This window comes from Mytilus galloprovincialis, chromosome 9 (assembly GCF_965363235.1).
Source record: "Mytilus galloprovincialis chromosome 9, xbMytGall1.hap1.1, whole genome shotgun sequence".
In the NCBI taxonomy this organism is placed as follows: Eukaryota; Metazoa; Mollusca; class Bivalvia; order Mytilida; family Mytilidae; genus Mytilus; species Mytilus galloprovincialis.
In genome coordinates, this window is record NC_134846.1 from 94,220,619 (window position 1) to 94,241,684 (window position 21,066).

Genomic DNA, 21,066 nt, shown 5'->3' on the forward strand with positions numbered 1-21,066 from the left:
ATTCTTTATGAGCATGTCTCAAGCCAGAAGTCTGTTGTCTAATGGTTGTGTTGAGCCTGTCCATTCTTTAAGAGCATGTCTCAAGCCAGAAGTCTGTTGTCTAATGGTTGTGTTGAGCCTGTCCATTCTTTAAGAGCATGTCTCAAGCCAGAAGTCTGTTGTCTAATGGTTGTGTTGAGCCTGTCCATTCTTTATGAGCATGTCTCAAGCCAGAAGTCTGTTGTCTAATGGTTGTGTTGAGCCTGTCCATTCTTTATGAGCCTGTCCCAAGCCAGAAGCCTGTTGTCTAATGGTTGTGTTGAGCCTGTCCATTCTTTATGAGCATGTCTCAAGCCAGAAGTCTGTTGTCTAATGGTTGTGTTGAGCCTGTCCATTCTTTATGAGCCTGTCCCAAGCCAGAAGTCTGTTGTCTAATGGTTGTGTTGAGCCTGTCCATTCTTTAAGAGCATGTCTCAAGCCAGAAGCCTGTTGTCTAATGGTTGTGTTGAGCCTGTCCATTCTTTATGAGCATGTCTCAAGCCAGAAGTCTGTTGTCTAATGGTTGTGTTGAGCCTGTCCATTCTTTAAGAGCATGTCTCAAGCCAGAAGTCTGTTGTCTAATGGTTGTGTTGAGCCTGTCCATTCTTTATGATCCTGTCTCAAGCCAGAAGTCTGTTGTCTTATGGTTGTGTTGAGCATGTCCATTCTTTATGATCCTGTCTCAAGCCAGAAGTCTGTTGTCTAATGGTTGTGTTGAGCCTGTCCATTCTTTATGATCCTGTCTCAAGCCAGAAGTCTGTTGTCTAATGGTTGTGTTGAGCCTGTCCATACTTTATGATCCTGTTTCAAGCCAGAAGTCTGTTGTCTAATGGTTGTGTTGAGCCTGTCCATTCTTTAAGAGCATGTCTCAAGCCAGAAGTCTGTTGTCTAATGGTTGTGTTGAGCCTGTCCATTCTTTAAGAGCATGTCTCAAGCCAGAAGTCTGTTGTCTAATGGTTGTGTTGAGCCTGTCCATTCTTTAAGAGCATGTCCCAAGCCAGAAGTCTGTTGTCTAATGGTTGTGTTGAGCCTGTCCATTCTTTATGAGCATGTCTCAAGCCAGAAGTCTGTTGTCTAATGGTTGTGTTGAGCCTGTCCATTCTTTATGATCCTGTCTCAAGCCAGAAGTCTGTTGTCTAATGGTTGTGTTGAGCCTGTCCATTCTTTAAGAGCATGTCTCAAGCCAGAAGTCTGTTGTCTAATGGTTGTGTTGAGCCTGTCCATTCTTTAAGAGCATGTCTCAAGCCAGAAGTCTGTTGTCTAATGGTTGTGTTGAGCCTGTCCATTCTTTATGATCCTGTCTCAAGCCAGAAGTCTGTTGTCTAATGGTTGTGTTGAGCCTGTCCTTTCTTTAAGAGCATGTCTCAAGCCAGAAGTCTGTTGTCTAATGGTTGTGTTGAGCCTGTCCATTCTTTATGATCCTGTCTCAAGCCAGAAGTCTGTTGTCTAATGGTTGTGTTGAGCCTGTCCATTCTTTATGATCCTGTCTCAAGCCAGAAGTCTGTTGTCTAATGGTTGTGTTGAGCCTGTCCTTTCTTTAAGAGCATGTCTCAAGCCAGAAGTCTGTTGTCTAATGGTTGTGTTGAGCCTGTCCATTCTTTATGAGCATGTCTCAAGCCAGAAGTCTGTTGTCTAATGGTTGTGTTGAGCCTGTCCATTCTTTATGATCCTGTCTCAAGCCAGAAGTCTGTTGTCTAATGGTTGTGTTGAGCCTGTCCATTCTTTATGACCCTGTCCCAAGCCAGAAGTCTGTTGTCTAATGGTTGTGTTGAGCCTGTCCATTCTTTATGATCCTGTCTCAAGCCAGAAGTCTGTTGTCTAATGGTTGTGTTGAGCCTGTCCATTCTTTATGATCCTGTCTCAAGCCAGAAGTCTGTTGTCTAATGGTTGTGTTGAGCCTGTCCATTCTTTATGAGCATGTCCCAAGCCAGAAGTCTGTTGTCTAATGGTTGTGTTGAGCCTGTCCATTCTTTATGAGCATGTCCCAAGCCAGAAGTCTGTTGTCTAATGGTTGTGTTGAGCCTGTCCATTCTCTATGAGCATGTCCCAAGCCAGAAGTATATTGTCTAATGGTTGTGTTGAGCCTGTCCATTCTTTATGATCCTGTCTCAAGCCAGAAGTCTGTTGTCTAATGGTTGTGTTGAGCCTGTCCATTCTTTATGATCCTGTCTCAAGCCAGAAGTCTGTTGTCTAATGGTTGTGTTGAGCCTGTCCATACTTTATGATCCTGTCTCAAGCCAGAAGTCTGTTGTCTAATGGTTGTGTTGAGCCTGTCCATTCTTTATGATCCTGTCTCAAGCCAGAAGTCTGTTGTCTAATGGTTGTGTTGAGCCTGTCCATTCTTTATGATCCTGTCTCAAGCCAGAAGTCTGTTGTCTAATGGTTGTGTTGAGCCTGTCCATTCTTTAAGAGCATGTCCCAAGCCAGAAGTCTGTTGTCTAATGGTTGTGTTGAGCCTGTCCATTCTTTATGATCCTGTCTCAAGCCAGAAGTCTGTTGTCTAATGGTTGTGTTGAGCCTGTCCATTCTTTAAGAGCATGTCTCAAGCCAGAAGTCTGTTGTCTAATGGTTGTGTTGAGCCTGTCCATTCTTTAAGAGCATGTCCCAAGCCAGAAGTCTGTTGTCTAATGGTTGTGTTGAGCCTGTCCATTCTTTAAGAGCATGTCTCAAGCCAGAAGTCTGTTGTCTAATGGTTGTGTTGAGCCTGTCCATTCTTTATGAGCATGTCTCAAGCCAGAAGTCTGTTGTCTAATGGTTGTGTTGAGCCTGTCCATTCTTTATGAGCATGTCTCAAGCCAGAAGTCTGTTGTCTAATGGTTGTGTTGAGCCTGTCCATTCTTTATGATCCTGTCCCAAGCCAGGAGTCTGTTGTCTAATGGTTGTGTTGAGCCTGTCCATTCTTTATGATCCTGTCCCAAGCCAGGAGTCTGTTGTCTAATGGTTGTGTTGAGCCTGTCCATTCTTTAAGAGCATGTCCCAAGCCAGGAGTCTGCTATGTAATGGTTGTGTTGAGCCTGTCCATTCTTTATGATCCTGTCTCAAGCCAGAAGTCTGTTGTCTAATGGTTGTGTTGAGCCTGTCCATTCTTTATGATCCTGTCTCAAGCCAGAAGTCTGTTGTCTAATGGTTGTGTTGAGCCTGTCCATTCTTTATGATCCTGTCTCAAGCCAGAAGCCTGTTGTCTAATGGTTGTGTTGAGCCTGTCCATTCTTTATGATCCTGTCTCAAGCCAGAAGTCTGTTGTCTAATGGTTGTGTTGAGCCTGTCCATTCTTTATGAGCATGTCTCAAGCCAGAAGCCTGTTGTCTAATGGTTGTGTTGAGCCTGTCCATTCTTTATGAGCATGTCTCAAGCCAGAAGTCTGTTGTCTAATGGTTGTGTTGAGCCTGTCCATTCTTTAAGAGCATGTCTCAAGCCAGAAGTCTGTTGTCTAATGGTTGTGTTGAGCCTGTCCATACTTTATGATCCTGTTTCAAGCCAGAAGTCTGTTGTCTAATGGTTGTGTTGAGCCTGTCCATTCTTTATGATCCTGTCTCAAGCCAGAAGTCTGTTGTCTAATGGTTGTGTTGAGCCTGTCCATTCTTTAAGAGCATGTCTCAAGCCAGAAGTCTGTTGTCTAATGGTTGTGTTGAGCCTGTCCATTCTTTAAGAGCATGTCTCAAGCCAGAAGTCTGTTGTCTAATGGTTGTGTTGAGCCTGTCCATTCTTTATGATCCTGTCTCAAGCCAGAAGTCTGTTGTCTAATGGTTGTGTTGAGCCTGTCCTTTCTTTAAGAGCATGTCTCAAGCCAGAAGTCTGTTGTCTAATGGTTGTGTTGAGCCTGTCCATTCTTTATGATCCTGTCTCAAGCCAGAAGTCTGTTGTCTAATGGTTGTGTTGAGCCTGTCCATTCTTTATGATCCTGTCTCAAGCCAGAAGTCTGTTGTCTAATGGTTGTGTTGAGCCTGTCCTTTCTTTAAGAGCACGTCTCAAGCCAGAAGTCTGTTGTCTAATGGTTGTGTTGAGCCTGTCCATTCTTTATGAGCATGTCTCAAGCCAGAAGTCTGTTGTCTAATGGTTGTGTTGAGCCTGTCCATTCTTTATGATCCTGTCTCAAGTCAGAAGTCTGTTGTCTAATGGTTGTGTTGAGCCTGTCCATTCTTTATGACCCTGTCCCAAGCCAGAAGTCTGTTGTCTAATGGTTGTGTTGAGCCTGTCCATTCTTTATGATCCTGTCTCAAGCCAGAAGTCTGTTGTCTAATGGTTGTGTTGAGCCTGTCCATTCTTTATGAGCATGTCCCAAGCCAGAAGTCTGTTGTCTAATGGTTGTGTTGAGCCTGTCCATTCTTTATGAGCATGTCCCAAGCCAGAAGTCTGTTGTCTAATGGTTGTGTTGAGCCTGTCCATTCTTTATGATCCTGTCTCAAGCCAGAAGTCTGTTGTCTAATGGTTGTGTTGAGCCTGTCCATTCTTTATGAGCATGTCCCAAGCCAGAAGTGATGTCTAATGGTTGTGTTGAGCCTGTCCATTCTTTATGACCCTGTCCCAAGCCAGAAGTCTGTTGTCTAATGGTTGTGTTGAGCCTGTCCATTCTTTATGATCCTGTCTCAAGCCAGAAGTCTGTTGTCTAATGGTTGTGTTGAGCCTGTCCATTCTTTATGATCCTGTCTCAAGCCAGAAGTCTGTTGTCTAATGGTTGTGTTGAGCCTGTCCATTCTTTATGAGCATGTCCCAAGCCAGAAGTCTGTTGTCTAATGGTTGTGTTGAGCCTGTCCATTCTTTATGAGCATGTCCCAAGCCAGAAGTCTGTTGTCTAATGATTGTGTTGAGCCTGTCCATTCTTTATGATCCTGTCTCAAGCCAGAAGACTGTTGTCTAATGGTTGTGTTGAGCCTGTCCATTCTTTATGATCCTGTCCCAAGCCAGGAGTCTGCTATGTAATGGTTGTGTTGAGCCTGTCCATTCTTTATGATCCTGTCCCAAGCCAGGAGTCTGCTATGTAATGGTTGTGTTGAGCCTGTCCATTCTTTATGATCCTGTCTCGAGCCAGAAGTGTGTTGTCTAATGGTTGTGTTGAGCCTGTCCATTCTTTATGATCCTGTCTCAAGCCAGAAGTCTGTTGTCTAATGGTTGTGTTGAGCCTGTCCATACTTTATGATCCTGTCTCAAGCCAGAAGTCTGTTGTCTAATGGTTGTGTTGAGCCTGTCCATTCTTTATGATCCTGTCTCAAGCCAGAAGTCTGTTGTCTAATGGTTGTGTTGAGCCTGTCCATTCTTTATGATCCTGTCTCAAGCCAGAAGTCTGTTGTCTAATGGTTGTGTTGAGCCTGTCCATTCTTTAAGAGCATGTCCCAAGCCAGAAGTCTGTTGTCTAATGGTTGTGTTGAGCCTGTCCATTCTTTATGATCCTGTCTCAAGCCAGAAGTCTGTTGTCTAATGGTTGTGTTGAGCCTGTCCATTCTTTAAGAGCATGTCTCAAGCCAGAAGTCTGTTGTCTAATGGTTGTGTTGAGCCTGTCCATTCTTTAAGAGCATGTCCCAAGCCAGAAGTCTGTTGTCTAATGGTTGTGTTGAGCCTGTCCATTCTTTAAGAGCATGTCTCAAGCCAGAAGTCTGTTGTCTAATGGTTGTGTTGAGCCTGTCCATTCTTTATGAGCATGTCTCAAGCCAGAAGTCTGTTGTCTAATGGTTGTGTTGAGCCTGTCCATTCTTTATGAGCATGTCTCAAGCCAGAAGTCTGTTGTCTAATGGTTGTGTTGAGCCTGTCCATTCTTTATGAGCATGTCTCAAGCCAGAAGTCTGTTGTCTAATGGTTGTGTTGAGCCTGTCCATTCTTTATGATCCTGTCCCAAGCCAGGAGTCTGTTGTCTAATGGTTGTGTTGAGCCTGTCCATTCTTTATGATCCTGTCCCAAGCCAGGAGTCTGTTGTCTAATGGTTGTGTTGAGCCTGTCCATTCTTTAAGAGCATGTCCCAAGCCAGGAGTCTGCTATGTAATGGTTGTGTTGAGCCTGTCCATTCTTTATGATCCTGTCTCAAGCCAGAAGTCTGTTGTCTAATGGTTGTGTTGAGCCTGTCCATTCTTTATGATCCTGCCTCAAGCCAGAAGTCTGTTGTCTAATGGTTGTGTTGAGCCTGTCCATTCTTTATGATCCTGTCTCAAGCCAGAAGCCTGTTGTCTAATGGTTGTGTTGAGCCTGTCCATTCTTTATGATCCTGTCTCAAGCCAGAAGTCTGTTGTCTAATGGTTGTGTTGAGCCTGTCCATTCTTTATGAGCATGTCCCAAGCCAGAAGTCTGTTGTCTAATGATTGTGTTGAGCCTGTCCATTCTTTATGATCCTGTCTCAAGCCAGAAGACTGTTGTCTAATGGTTGTGTTGAGCCTGTCCATTCTTTATGATCCTGTCCCAAGCCAGGAGTCTGCTATGTAATGGTTGTGTTGAGCCTGTCCATTCTTTATGATCCTGTCCCAAGCCAGGAGTCTGCTATGTAATGGTTGTGTTGAGCCTGTCCATTCTTTATGATCCTGTCTCAAGCCAGAAGTGTGTTGTCTAATGGTTGTGTTGAGCCTGTCCATTCTTTATGATCCTGTCTCAAGCCAGAAGTCTGTTGTCTAATGGTTGTGTTGAGCCTGTCCATACTTTATGATCCTGTCTCAAGCCAGAAGTCTGTTGTCTAATGGTTGTGTTGAGCCTGTCCATTCTTTATGATCCTGTCTCAAGCCAGAAGTCTGTTGTCTAATGGTTGTGTTGAGCCTGTCCATTCTTTATGATCCTGTCTCAAGCCAGAAGTCTGTTGTCTAATGGTTGTGTTGAGCCTGTCCATTCTTTAAGAGCATGTCCCAAGCCAGAAGTCTGTTGTCTAATGGTTGTGTTGAGCCTGTCCATTCTTTATGATCCTGTCTCAAGCCAGAAGTCTGTTGTCTAATGGTTGTGTTGAGCCTGTCCATTCTTTAAGAGCATGTCTCAAGCCAGAAGTCTGTTGTCTAATGGTTGTGTTGAGCCTGTCCATTCTTTAAGAGCATGTCCCAAGCCAGAAGTCTGTTGTCTAATGGTTGTGTTGAGCCTGTCCATTCTTTAAGAGCATGTCTCAAGCCAGAAGTCTGTTGTCTAATGGTTGTGTTGAGCCTGTCCATTCTTTATGAGCATGTCTCAAGCCAGAAGTCTGTTGTCTAATGGTTGTGTTGAGCCTGTCCATTCTTTATGAGCATGTCTCAAGCCAGAAGTCTGTTGTCTAATGGTTGTGTTGAGCCTGTCCATTCTTTATGAGCATGTCTCAAGCCAGAAGTCTGTTGTCTAATGGTTGTGTTGAGCCTGTCCATTCTTTATGATCCTGTCCCAAGCCAGGAGTCTGTTGTCTAATGGTTGTGTTGAGCCTGTCCATTCTTTATGATCCTGTCCCAAGCCAGGAGTCTGTTGTCTAATGGTTGTGTTGAGCCTGTCCATTCTTTAAGAGCATGTCCCAAGCCAGGAGTCTGCTATGTAATGGTTGTGTTGAGCCTGTCCATTCTTTATGATCCTGTCTCAAGCCAGAAGTCTGTTGTCTAATGGTTGTGTTGAGCCTGTCCATTCTTTATGATCCTGCCTCAAGCCAGAAGTCTGTTGTCTAATGGTTGTGTTGAGCCTGTCCATTCTTTATGATCCTGTCTCAAGCCAGAAGCCTGTTGTCTAATGGTTGTGTTGAGCCTGTCCATTCTTTATGATCCTGTCTCAAGCCAGAAGTCTGTTGTCTAATGGTTGTGTTGAGCCTGTCCATTCTTTATGAGCATGTCTCAAGCCAGAAGCCTGTTGTCTAATGGTTGTGTTGAGCCTGTCCATTCTTTATGAGCATGTCTCAAGCCAGAAGTCTGTTGTCTAATGGTTGTGTTGAGCCTGTCCATTCTTTAAGAGCATGTCTCAAGCCAGAAGTCTGTTGTCTAATGGTTGTGTTGAGCCTGTCCATACTTTATGATCCTGTTTCAAGCCAGAAGTCTGTTGTCTAATGGTTGTGTTGAGCCTGTCCATTCTTTATGATCCTGTCTCAAGCCAGAAGTCTGTTGTCTAATGGTTGTGTTGAGCCTGTCCATTCTTTAAGAGCATGTCTCAAGCCAGAAGTCTGTTGTCTAATGGTTGTGTTGAGCCTGTCCATTCTTTAAGAGCATGTCTCAAGCCAGAAGTCTGTTGTCTAATGGTTGTGTTGCGCCTGTCCATTCTTTATGATCCTGTCTCAAGCCAGAAGTCTGTTGTCTAATGGTTGTGTTGAGCCTGTCCTTTCTTTAAGAGCATGTCTCAAGCCAGAAGTCTGTTGTCTAATGGTTGTGTTGAGCCTGTCCATTCTTTATGATCCTGTCTCAAGCCAGAAGTCTGTTGTCTAATGGTTGTGTTGAGCCTGTCCATTCTTTATGATCCTGTCTCAAGCCAGAAGTCTGTTGTCTAATGGTTGTGTTGAGCCTGTCCTTTCTTTAAGAGCACGTCTCAAGCCAGAAGTCTGTTGTCTAATGGTTGTGTTGAGCCTGTCCATTCTTTATGAGCATGTCTCAAGCCAGAAGTCTGTTGTCTAATGGTTGTGTTGAGCCTGTCCATTCTTTATGATCCTGTCTCAAGTCAGAAGTCTGTTGTCTAATGGTTGTGTTGAGCCTGTCCATTCTTTATGACCCTGTCCCAAGCCAGAAGTCTGTTGTCTAATGGTTGTGTTGAGCCTGTCCATTCTTTATGATCCTGTCTCAAGCCAGAAGTCTGTTGTCTAATGGTTGTGTTGAGCCTGTCCATTCTTTATGAGCATGTCCCAAGCCAGAAGTCTGTTGTCTAATGGTTGTGTTGAGCCTGTCCATTCTTTATGAGCATGTCCCAAGCCAGAAGTCTGTTGTCTAATGGTTGTGTTGAGCCTGTCCATTCTTTATGATCCTGTCTCAAGCCAGAAGTCTGTTGTCTAATGGTTGTGTTGAGCCTGTCCATTCTTTATGAGCATGTCCCAAGCCAGAAGTGATGTCTAATGGTTGTGTTGAGCCTGTCCATTCTTTATGACCCTGTCCCAAGCCAGAAGTCTGTTGTCTAATGGTTGTGTTGAGCCTGTCCATTCTTTATGATCCTGTCTCAAGCCAGAAGTCTGTTGTCTAATGGTTGTGTTGAGCCTGTCCATTCTTTATGATCCTGTCTCAAGCCAGAAGTCTGTTGTCTAATGGTTGTGTTGAGCCTGTCCATTCTTTATGAGCATGTCCCAAGCCAGAAGTCTGTTGTCTAATGGTTGTGTTGAGCCTGTCCATTCTTTATGAGCATGTCCCAAGCCAGAAGTCTGTTGTCTAATGGTTGTGTTGAGCCTGTCCATTCTTTATGATCCTGTCTCAAGCCAGAAGTCTGTTGTCTAATGGTTGTGTTGAGCCTGTCCATTCTTTATGATCCTGTCCCAAGCCAGGAGTCTGCTATGTAATGGTTGTGTTGAGCCTGTCCATTCTTTATGATCCTGTCCCAAGCCAGGAGTCTGCTATGTAATGGTTGTGTTGAGCCTGTCCATTCTTTATGATCCTGTCTCAAGCCAGAAGTGTGTTGTCTAATGGTTGTGTTGAGCCTGTCCATTCTTTATGATCCTGTCTCAAGCCAGAAGTCTGTTGTCTAATGGTTGTGTTGAGCCTGTCCATACTTTATGATCCTGTCTCAAGCCAGAAGTCTGTTGTCTAATGGTTGTGTTGAGCCTGTCCATTCTTTATGAGCATGTCTCAAGCCAGAAGTCTGTTGTCTAATGGTTGTGTTGAGCCTGTCCATTCTTTATGAGCATGTCCCAAGCCAGAAGTCTGTTGTCTAATGGTTGTGTTGAGCCTGTCCATTCTTTATGAGCATGTCCCAAGCCAGAAGTCTGTTGTCTAATGGTTGTGTTGAGCCTGTCCATTCTTTATGATCCTGTCTCAAGCCAGAAGTCTGTTGTCTAATGGTTGTGTTGAGCCTGTCCATTCTTTATGAGCATGTCCCAAGCCAGAAGTGATGTCTAATGGTTGTGTTGAGCCTGTCCATTCTTTATGACCCTGTCCCAAGCCAGAAGTCTGTTGTCTAATGGTTGTGTTGAGCCTGTCCATTCTTTATGATCCTGTCTCAAGCCAGAAGTCTGTTGTCTAATGGTTGTGTTGAGCCTGTCCATTCTTTATGATCCTGTCTCAAGCCAGAAGTCTGTTGTCTAATGGTTGTGTTGAGCCTGTCCATTCTTTATGAGCATGTCCCAAGCCAGAAGTCTGTTGTCTAATGGTTGTGTTGAGCCTGTCCATTCTTTATGAGCATGTCCCAAGCCAGAAGTCTGTTGTCTAATGGTTGTGTTGAGCCTGTCCATTCTTTATGATCCTGTCTCAAGCCAGAAGTCTGTTGTCTAATGGTTGTGTTGAGCCTGTCCATTCTTTATGATCCTGTCCCAAGCCAGGAGTCTGCTATGTAATGGTTGTGTTGAGCCTGTCCATTCTTTATGATCCTGTCCCAAGCCAGGAGTCTGCTATGTAATGGTTGTGTTGAGCCTGTCCATTCTTTATGATCCTGTCTCAAGCCAGAAGTGTGTTGTCTAATGGTTGTGTTGAGCCTGTCCATTCTTTATGATCCTGTCTCAAGCCAGAAGTCTGTTGTCTAATGGTTGTGTTGAGCCTGTCCATACTTTATGATCCTGTCTCAAGCCAGAAGTCTGTTGTCTAATGGTTGTGTTGAGCCTGTCCATTCTTTATGATCCTGTCTCAAGCCAGAAGTCTGTTGTCTAATGGTTGTGTTGAGCCTGTCCATTCTTTATGATCCTGTCTCAAGCCAGAAGTCTGTTGTCTAATGGTTGTGTTGAGCCTGTCCATTCTTTAAGAGCATGTCCCAAGCCAGAAGTCTGTTGTCTAATGGTTGTGTTGAGCCTGTCCATTCTTTATGATCCTGTCTCAAGCCAGAAGTCTGTTGTCTAATGGTTGTGTTGAGCCTGTCCATTCTTTAAGAGCATGTCTCAAGCCAGAAGTCTGTTGTCTAATGGTTGTGTTGAGCCTGTCCATTCTTTAAGAGCATGTCCCAAGCCAGAAGTCTGTTGTCTAATGGTTGTGTTGAGCCTGTCCATTCTTTATGAGCATGTCTCAAGCCAGAAGTCTGTTGTCTAATGGTTGTGTTGAGCCTGTCCATTCTTTATGAGCATGTCTCAAGCCAGAAGTCTGTTGTCTAATGGTTGTGTTGAGCCTGTCCATTCTTTATGAGCATGTCTCAAGCCAGAAGTCTGTTGTCTAATGGTTGTGTTGAGCCTGTCCATTCTTTATGATCCTGTCCCAAGCCAGGAGTCTGTTGTCTAATGGTTGTGTTGAGCCTGTCCATTCTTTATGATCCTGTCCCAAGCCAGGAGTCTGTTGTCTAATGGTTGTGTTGAGCCTGTCCATTCTTTAAGATCATGTCTCAAGCCAGGAGTCTGCTATGTAATGGTTGTGTTGAGCCTGTCCATTCTTTATGATCCTGTCTCAAGCCAGAAGTCTGTTGTCTAATGGTTGTGTTGAGCCTGTCCATTCTTTAAGAGCATGTCTCAAGCCAGAAGCTTGTTGTCTTATGGTTGTGTTGAGCCTGTCCATTCTTTATGAGCATGTCCCAAGCCAGGAGTCTGCTATGTAATGGTTGTGTTGAGCCTGTCCATTCTTTATGATCCTGTCTCAAGCCAGAAGTCTGTTGTCTAATGGTTGTGTTGAGCCTGTCCATTCTTTATGATCCTGTCCCAAGCCAGGAGTCTGCTATGTAATGGTTGTGTTGAGCCTGTCCATTCTTTATGATCCTGTCTCAAGCCAGAAGTCTGTTGTCTAATGGTTGTGTTGAGCCTGTCCATTCTTTATGATCCTGTCCCAAGCCAGGAGTCTGCTATGTAATGGTTGTGTTGAGCCTGTCCATTCTTTATGATCCTGTCTCAAGCCAGAAGTCTGTTGTCTAATGGTTGTGTTGAGCCTGTCCATTCTTTAAGAGCATGTCTCAAGCCAGAAGCCTGTTGTCTTATGGTTGTGTTGAGCCTGTCCATTCTTTATGAGCATGTCCCAAGCCAGGAGTCTGCTATGTTATGGTTGTGTTGAGCCTGTCCATTCTTTAAGAGCATGTCTCAAGCCAGAAGTCTGTTGTCTAATGGTTGTGTTGAGCCTGTCCATTCTTTATGATCCTGTCCCAAGCCAGGAGTCTGCTATGTAATGGTTGTGTTGAGCCTGTCCATTCTTTATGATCCTGTCCCAAGCCAGGAGTCTGCTATGTAATGGTTGTGTTGAGCCTGTCCATTCTTTATGATCCTGTCTCAAGCCAGAAGTCTGTTGTCTAATGGTTGTGTTGAGCCTGTCCATTCTTTATGATCCTGTCCCAAGCCAGGAGTCTGCTATGTAATGGTTGTGTTGAGCCTGTCCATTCTTTATGATCCTGTCTCAAGCCAGAAGTCTGTTGTCTAATGGTTGTGTTGAGCCTGTCCATTCTTTAAGAGCATGTCTCAAGCCAGAAGCCTGTTGTCTTATGGTTGTGTTGAGCCTGTCCATTCTTTATGAGCATGTCCCAAGCCAGGAGTCTGCTATGTTATGGTTGTGTTGAGCCTGTCCATTCTTTATGATCCTGTCCCAAGCCAGGAGTCTGCTATGTAATGGTTGTGTTGAGCCTGTCCATTCTTTATGATCCTGTCTCAAGCCAGAAGTCTGTTGTCTAATGGTTGTGTTGAGCCTGTCCATTCTTTATGATCCTGTCCCAAGCCAGGAGTCTGCTATGTAATGGTTGTGTTGAGCCTGTCCATTCTTTATGAGCATGTCCCAAGCCAGGAGTCTGCTATGTTATGGTTGTGTTGAGCCTGTCCATTCTTTAAGAGCATGTCTCAAGCCAGAAGTCTGTTGTCTAATGGTTGTGTTGAGCTTGTCCATTCTTTATGATCCTGTCCCAAGCCAGGAGTCTGCTATGTAATGGTTGTGTTGAGCCTGTCCATTCTTTATGATCCTGTCTCAAGCCAGAAGTCTGTTGTCTAATGGTTGTGTTGAGCCTGTCCATTCTTTATGAGCATGTCTCAAGCCAGAAGTCTGTTGTCTAATGGTTGTGTTGAGCCTGTCCATTCTTTATGATCCTGTCTCAAGCCAGAAGTCTGTTGTCTAATGGTTGTGTTGAGCCTGTCCATTCTTTATGAGCATGTCTCAAGCCAGAAGTCTGTTGTCTAATGGTTGTGTTGAGCCTGTCCATTCTTTATGATCCTGTCTCAAGCCAGAAGTCTGTTGTCTAATGGTTGTGTTGAGCCTGTCCATTCTTTATGATCCTGTCTCAAGCCAGAAGTCTGTTGTCTAATGGTTGTGTTGAGCCTGTCCATACTTTATGATCCTGTCTCAAGCCAGAAGTCTGTTGTCTAATGGTTGTGTTGAGCCTGTCCTTTCTTTAAGAGCATGTCCCAAGCCAGAAGTCTGTTGTCTAATGGTTGTGTTGCAGACATGGGGTAATTGAAATATGTAATTGTAATTGACTGTTATTAATTACAATTTATCATGTAATTGAATGTAATGTGTAATTGAGCATTTTTTTCAATTACATGTAATTGAATGTAATTAATTACATAGCCAAAATTGCCTGTAATTGACAATTACTTTTCAATTACAAGTCAATTACATTTGAAATTTTGGATCAAAAGATTAAATCTTGTGTTTTCTCAAAAAATTATTAAAAGCAATAATCTTAACAAATGTTGTAAGCTGACAAAGAAAAGCCTTCACAGTATACTTTCTGTATTAACACAACCATGGTAGATTCTTCATTTTGTATTGAATGATAAAAAAAATGTAGACACATGCCATAATTTTAAAAGAAACCACTAGGAAGTCACTGTCTTGACCTTAATTAGTAGATTTAGATAGATATTTTAAGACATTGATTAACATAATTAACTTTATTCAAGGACTTAAATAACCAATAAATATAACCTCTGGCTATTTGTTTTATTACAAACTATATAATGACTGTTTTTATAACAGTTATGTTAAACAGATATAAGGCTAATTAGAGAGAGATAAATATACCCCTAGGGCCTATAGGTACATGTTTAAATTCTTGAAGGGATAATGCATATGACAAAATCTCACTTGCAAAATTTGTTCACTATATATATGAATGTTGAAAGAAAACATTTTATCAGATTTAAAAATGAGCTCCAAGAGTGTACTGGAACATTTTACTGTTCCTGATGACTTCCAAAATGGAAATACTTTCAAAGGAAAATGTATGCATTGTGGCACCCTCATTAGTGGAAGTTATAAAGTTACATCCAACTTTGTTACACATATGAAGGTAATACTATATAAGAATTTTAACCAGATGCTCCGCAGGGCGTAGCTTTATACGACCGCAGAGGTTGAACCCTGAACGGTTGGGGCAAGTATGGACACAACATTCAAGCTGGATTCAGCTCTAAATTTGGATTGTGATTAAATAGTTGACACAGCATAGGTTTCTGACACAGAATGAATGTGTTCTAATGAACTTAAAATTTTTGTTTTCTCTTAGAGCAATTCACTATGCTGTTGAATATTAATCCTCTCAAAACAAGAATGTGTCCTCAGTACACGAATGCCCCACTCGCACTATCATTTTCCATGTTCAGTGGACCGTGAAATTGGGGTAAAAACTCTAATTTGGCATTAAAATTAGAAAGATCATATCATAGGGGACATGTGTACTAAGTTTGAAGTCGATTGGACTTAAACTTCATCAAAAACTACCTTGACCAAAAACTTTAACCTGAAGCGGGACAGACGGACGGACGAACGGACGGACGAACAAACGGACAGACGGACGGACGGACGGACGCACAGACCAGAAAACATAATGCCCCTCTACTATCGTAGGTGGGGCATAAAAATGTTTGAAGAAATTTTCTTTTTTATTTATGAAATTTCAAATGAGAAAAATTGAACTCAATTTTTTTAATCACATCCCCCTTTCCCTTATTCCAAAACTAATCTCAATTAAAATTTCTAATGGAGTTTGCAACAATAACTACTCATTTAAATACATCATAAAATATTAAGATGTAAAAAAAACTGCTTGTTATCACTGAATGTTATTTATTATAATTTATCAGTTGGTAGTAAAAAGTGAATATACATTGTATATTGTATATAACAAAGATTTAAGTTGATTCTGGACAAAGAAAGATAACTCCAATTAAAAAAAAATCTTGCTATTGCACAATATTTTGCAATTAGATATTTCTTGCTTACTATTCTGGACAAAGAAAGATAACTCTAATTAAAAAAAAATTTGCTATTTCACAATATTGTGCAATTAGATATTTCTTGCCATTGCGCAATACTGTGCAATTGAAAAGACTTGCTATTGCACAACACTTAATATAATAATTTTAGATCCTGATTTGGACCAACTTGAAAACTGGGCCCATAATAAAAAATCTAAGTACATTTTTGGATTCAGCATATCAAAGAACCCCAAGATTTCAATTTTTGTTGAAATCAGACTAAGTTTAATTTTGGACCCTTTGGACTTTAGTGTAGACCAATTTGAAAACAGGACCAAAAATGAAGAATCTACATACACAGTTAGATTTGGTATATCAAAGAACCCCATTTATTCAATTTTTGATGAAATCAAACAAAGTTTAATTTTGGACCCCGATTTGGACCAACTTGAAAACTGGGCCAATAATCAAGAATCTAAGTACATTTTTAGATTCAGCATATCAAAGAACCTAACTGATTCATTTTTTGTCAAAATCAAACTAAGTTTAATTTTGGACCCTTTGGACCTTAATGTAGACCAATTTGAAAACGGGACCAAAAGTTAAGAATCTACATACACAGTCATGACAGTTAGATTCGGCATATCAAAGAACCCCAATTATTCAATTTTGATGAAATCAAACAAAGTTTAATTTTGGACCCTTTGGGCCCCTTATTCTGTTGGGACCAAAACTCCCAAAATCAATACCAACCTTCCTTTTATGGTCATAAACCTTGTGTTTAAATTTCATAGATTTCTATTTACTTATACTAAGGTTATGGTGCGAAAACTAAGAAAAATGCTTATTTGGGTCCCTTTTTGGCCCCTAATTCCTAAACTGTTGGGACCTAAACTCCCAAAATCAATACCAACCTTCCTTTTGTAGTCATTAACATTGTGTTTAAATTTCATTGATTTCTATTTACTTAAACTAAAGTTATTGTGCGAAAACCAAGAATAATGCTTATTTGGGCCCTTTTTTGGCCCCTAATTCCTAAACTGTTGAAACCTAAACTCCCAAAATCAATCCCAACCGTTCTTTTGTGGTCATAAACCTTGTGTCAAAATTTCATAGATTTCTATTAACTTAAACTAAAGTTATAGTGCGAAAACCAAGAAAATGCTTATTTGGGCCCTTTTTGGCCCCTAATTCCTAAAATGTTGGGACCAAAACTCCCAAAATCAATACCAACCTTCCTTTTGTGGTCATTAACCTTGTGTTAAAATTTCATAGATTTCCATTCACTTTTACTAAAGTTAGAGTGCGAAAACTAAAAGTATTCGGACGCCGGACGACGACGACGACGACGCCGACGCCAACGTGATAGCAATATACGACGAAAAATTTTTCAAATTTTGCGGTCGTATAAAAATTAATAAATTCATAATGCTTCTTTTTCATTTCTAATCAGATTTCATTTATCTTATATCCTCTAATAGCTTACATTTAAATTTGGAAAATATTTTGTTTATTAAATTAATTAGTTGTGATTAAAACTAAAGTTTATTTTTGTTTTAAGAAGTCAGATTTCTAAATCACTTATTTAAGATAAATAATTTGAATAAGCTGGGATAAAAATGAAAATCATTTCAAAAAATAAAAAATAGTGCTCTTTTTTTGTATCATTTACAATCAAATAAATTTAAATAAATGTAAAATTTCAATAGGTAAATTAAAACAATTTAATATTTTCAAGATATTAAATAAGGCCTTTTGTAATTTTCAGAGAAAACACAGAGATTTGTACATTCTGCATTCTGAGAATAAAGAAATTCAACCAACATTGACACAATGCATAAAAAAAAGTGTAAAATATTCACCGTCTGATCCAAAACAGTTAGAAATGACAAATGCTCTTATAATGTTCATAGCTTGGGATCTTTTACCACTCTCTATTGTCGAAAGTGAAGAATTTAAAAACTTGATGGAAAAAGCTGACACTAATTATCAAGTGCCTAGCAGAAAGCATTTATCTTCGAAACTTCTATATGAAAAATCGGTTGAAATAAAAAATAACCTTGTAAATACTCTTAAAAGAGCTGAAAGTGTGTGTTTAACCATTGATCTCTGGTCTAGGCCGGAAAGGTGCAGACTGGCTGATGGAACTTTGAAAAGCTGATGATGGTCAAATGTAATGGGAAAATGCTTAAATAAGTTATATGACACAATACAAAAATGTATATACTAGTTGAACACTGTCTAATTGTTATAACTATAGAGCAATGTATAATACTTATGTACATATCATAGAATAAATGCATGTTTTCAATGTTTTATCTTAAATTTCCTTTCAAATGTAATTGAAGTAATTAATTACATTTGCCAAGTAATTGGAATGTAATTAATTACATTGGTAAAAAAAGTCAAATGTAATGTGTAATTTAATTGAAGATTTTGTAATTGTAATTGAATGTAATTAATTACTTTCAAATGTAATTGACCCCATGTCTGTTGTGTTGAGCCTGTCCATTCTTTAAGAGCATGTCCCAAGCCAGAAGTCTGTTGTCTAATGGTTGTGTTGAGCCTGTCCATTCTTTATGATCCTGTCTCAAGCCAGAAGTCTGTTGTCTAATGGTTGTGTTGAGCCTGTCCATTCTTTAAGAGCATGTCTCAAGCCAGAAGTCTGTTGTCTAATGGTTGTGTTGAGCCTGTTCATTCTTTATGATCCTGTCTCAAGCCAGAAGTCTGTTGTCTAATGGTTGTGTTGAGCCTGTCCATTCTTTATGATCCTGTCTCAAGCCAGAAGTCTGTTGTCTAATGGTTGTGTTGAGCCTGTCCATTCTTTATGATCCTGTCTCAAGCCAGAAGTCTGTTGTCTAATGGTTGTGTTGAGCCTGTCCATTCTTTATGATCCTGTCCCAAGCCAGAAGTATGTTGTCTAATGGTTGTGTTGAGCCTGTCCATTCTTTATGACCCTGTCCCAAGCCAGAAGTCTGTTGTCTTATGGTTGTGTTGAGCATGTCCATTCTTTATGAGCATGTCTCAAGCCAGAAGTCTGTTGTCTAATGGTTGTGTTGAGCCTGTCCATTCTTTAAGAGCATGTCTCAAGCCAGCAGTCTGTTGTCTAATGGTTGTGTTGAGCCTGTCCATTCTTTATGATCCTGTCTCAAGCCAGAAGTCTGTTGTCTAATGGTTGTGTTGAGCCTGTCCATTCTTTAAGAGCATGTCTCAAGCCAGAAGTCTGTTGTCTAATGGTTGTGTTGAGCCTGTCCATTCTTTATGAGCATGTCTCAAGCCAGAAGTCTGTTGTCTAATGGTTGTGTTGAACCTGTCCATTCTTTATAAGCATGTCTCAAGCCAGAAGCCTGTTGTCTAATGGTTGTGTTGAGCCTGTCCATTCTTTATGATCCTGTCTCAAGCCAGAAGTCTGTTGTCTAATGGTTGTGTTGAGCCTGTCCATTCTTTAAGAGCATGTTTCAAGCCAGAAGTCTGTTGTCTAATGGTTGTGTTGAGCCTGTCCATTCTTTAAGAGCATGTCTCAAGCCAGAAGTCTGTTGTCTAATGGTTGTGTTGAGCCTGTCCATTCTTTAAGAGCATGTCTCAAGCCAGAAGTCTGTTGTCTAATGGTTGTGTTGAGCCTGTCCATTCTTTATGAGCATGTCTCAAGCCAGAAGTCTGTTGTCTAATGGTTGTGTTGAGCCTGTCCATTCTTTAAGAGCATGTCTCAAGCCAGAAGTCTGTTGTCTAATGGTTGTGTTGAGCCTGTCCATTCTTTATGAGCATGTCTCAAGCCAGAAGCCTGTTGTCTAATGGTTGTGTTGAGCCTGTCCATTCTTTAAGAGCATGTCTCAAGCCAGAAGTCTGTTGTCTAATGGTTGTGTTGAGCCTGTCCATTCTTTATGAGCATGTCTCAAGCCAGAAGTCTGTTGTCTAATGGTTGTGTTGAGCCTGTCCATTCTTTATGAGCATGTCTCAAGCCAGAAGTCTGTTGTCTAATGGTTGTGTTGAGCCTGTCCATTCTTTAAGAGCATGTCTCAAGCCAGAAGTCTGTTGTCTAATGGTTGTGTTGAGCCTGTCCATTCTTTATGATCCTGTCTCAAGCCAGAAGTCTGTTGTCTAATGGTTGTGTTGAGCCTGTCCATTCTTTATGAGCATGTCTCAAGCCAGAAGTCTGTTGTCTAATGGTTGTGTTGAGCCTGTCCATTCTTTAAGAGCATGTTTCAAGCCAGAAGTCTGTTGTCTAATGGTTGTGTTGAGCCTGTCCATTCTTTATGAGCTTGTCCCAAGCCAGAAGTCTGTTGTCTAATGGTTGTGTTGAGCCTGTCCATTCTTTATGATCATGTCTCAAGCCAGAAGTCTGTTGTCTAATGGTTGTGTTGAGCCTGTCCATTCTTTAAGAGCATGTCTCAAGCCAGGAGTCTGCTATGTAATGGTTGTGTTGTGTTGAGCCTGTCCATTCTTTATGATCCTGTCCCAAGCCAGAAGTCTGTTGTCTAATGGTTGTGTTGAGCCTGTCCATTCTTTATGATCCTGTCTCAAGCCAGAAGTCTGTTGTCTAATGGTTGTGTTGAGCCTGTCCATTCTTTATGATCCTGTCTCAAGCCAGAAGTATATTGTCTAATGGTTGTGTTGAGCCTGTCCATTCTTTATGACCCTGTCCCAAGCAAGAAGTCTGTTGTCTTATGGTTGTGTTGAGCCTGTCCATTCTTTATGATCCTGTCCCAAGCCAGAAGTCTGTTGTCTAATGGTTGTGTTGAGCCTGTCCATTCTTTATGAGCATGTCCCAAGCCAGAAGGCTGTTGTCTAATGGTTGTGTTGAGCCTGTCCATTCTTTATGAGCATGTCCCAAGCCAGAAGTCTGTTGTCTAATGGTTGTGTTGAGCCTGTCCATTCTTTATGAGCATGTCTCAAGCCAGAAGTCTGTTGTCTAATGGTTGTGTTGAGCCTGTCCATTCTTTAAGAGCATGTCTCAAGCCAGAAGTCTGTTGTCTAATGGTTGTGTTGAGCCTGTCCATTCTTTATGAGCATGTCTCAAGCCAGAAGTCTGTTGTCTAATGGTTGTGTTGAGCCTGTCCATTCTTTATGAGCATGTCTCAAGCCAGAAGTCTGTTGTCTAATGGTTGTGTTGAGCCTGTCCATTCTTTAAGAGCATGTCTCAAGCCAGAAGTCTGTTGTCTAATGGTTGTGTTGAGCCTGTCCATTCTTTATGATCCTGTCTCAAGCCAGAAGTCTGTTGTCTAATGGTTGTGTTGAGCCTGTCCATTCTTTATGAGCATGTCTCAAGCCAGAAGTCTGTTGTCTAATGGTTGTGTTGAGCCTGTCCATTCTTTAAGAGCATGTTTCAAGCCAGAAGTCTGTTGTCTAATGGTTGTGTTGAGCCTGTCCATTCTTTATGAGCTTGTCCCAAGCCAGAAGTCTGTTGTCTAATGGTTGTGTTGAGCCTGTCCATTCTTTATGATCATGTCTCAAGCCAGAAGTCTGTTGTCTAATGGTTGTGTTGAGCCTGTCCATTCTTTAAGAGCATGTCTCAAGCCAGGAGTCTGCTATGTAATGGTTGTGTTGTGTTGAGCCTGTCCATTCTTTATGATCCTGTCCCAAGCCAGAAGTCTGTTGTCTAATGGTTGTGTTGAGCCTGTCCATTCTTTATGATCCTGTCTCAAGCCAGAAGTCTGTTGTCTAATGGTTGTGTTGAGCCTGTCCATTCTTTATGATCCTGTCTCAAGCCAGAAGTATATTGTCTAATGGTTGTGTTGAGCCTGTCCATTCTTTATGACCCTGTCCCAAGCAAGAAGTCTGTTGTCTTATGGTTGTGTTGAGCCTGTCCATTCTTTATGATCCTGTCCCAAGCCAGAAGTCTGTTGTCTAATGGTTGTGTTGAGCCTGTCCATTCTTTATGAGCATGTCCCAAGCCAGAAGGCTGTTGTCTAATGGTTGTGTTGAGCCTG

General features: G+C 41.5%; 1 protein-coding gene across 2 annotated transcripts in view; it reads left to right on the plus strand.

Annotated features, from left to right (window-relative positions):
• LOC143046414 (lysosomal alpha-mannosidase-like) overlaps positions 1-21,066 on the plus strand; it is a 64,147-nt gene that overhangs the window by 34,838 nt on the left and 8,243 nt on the right. The window lies entirely within an intron of this gene.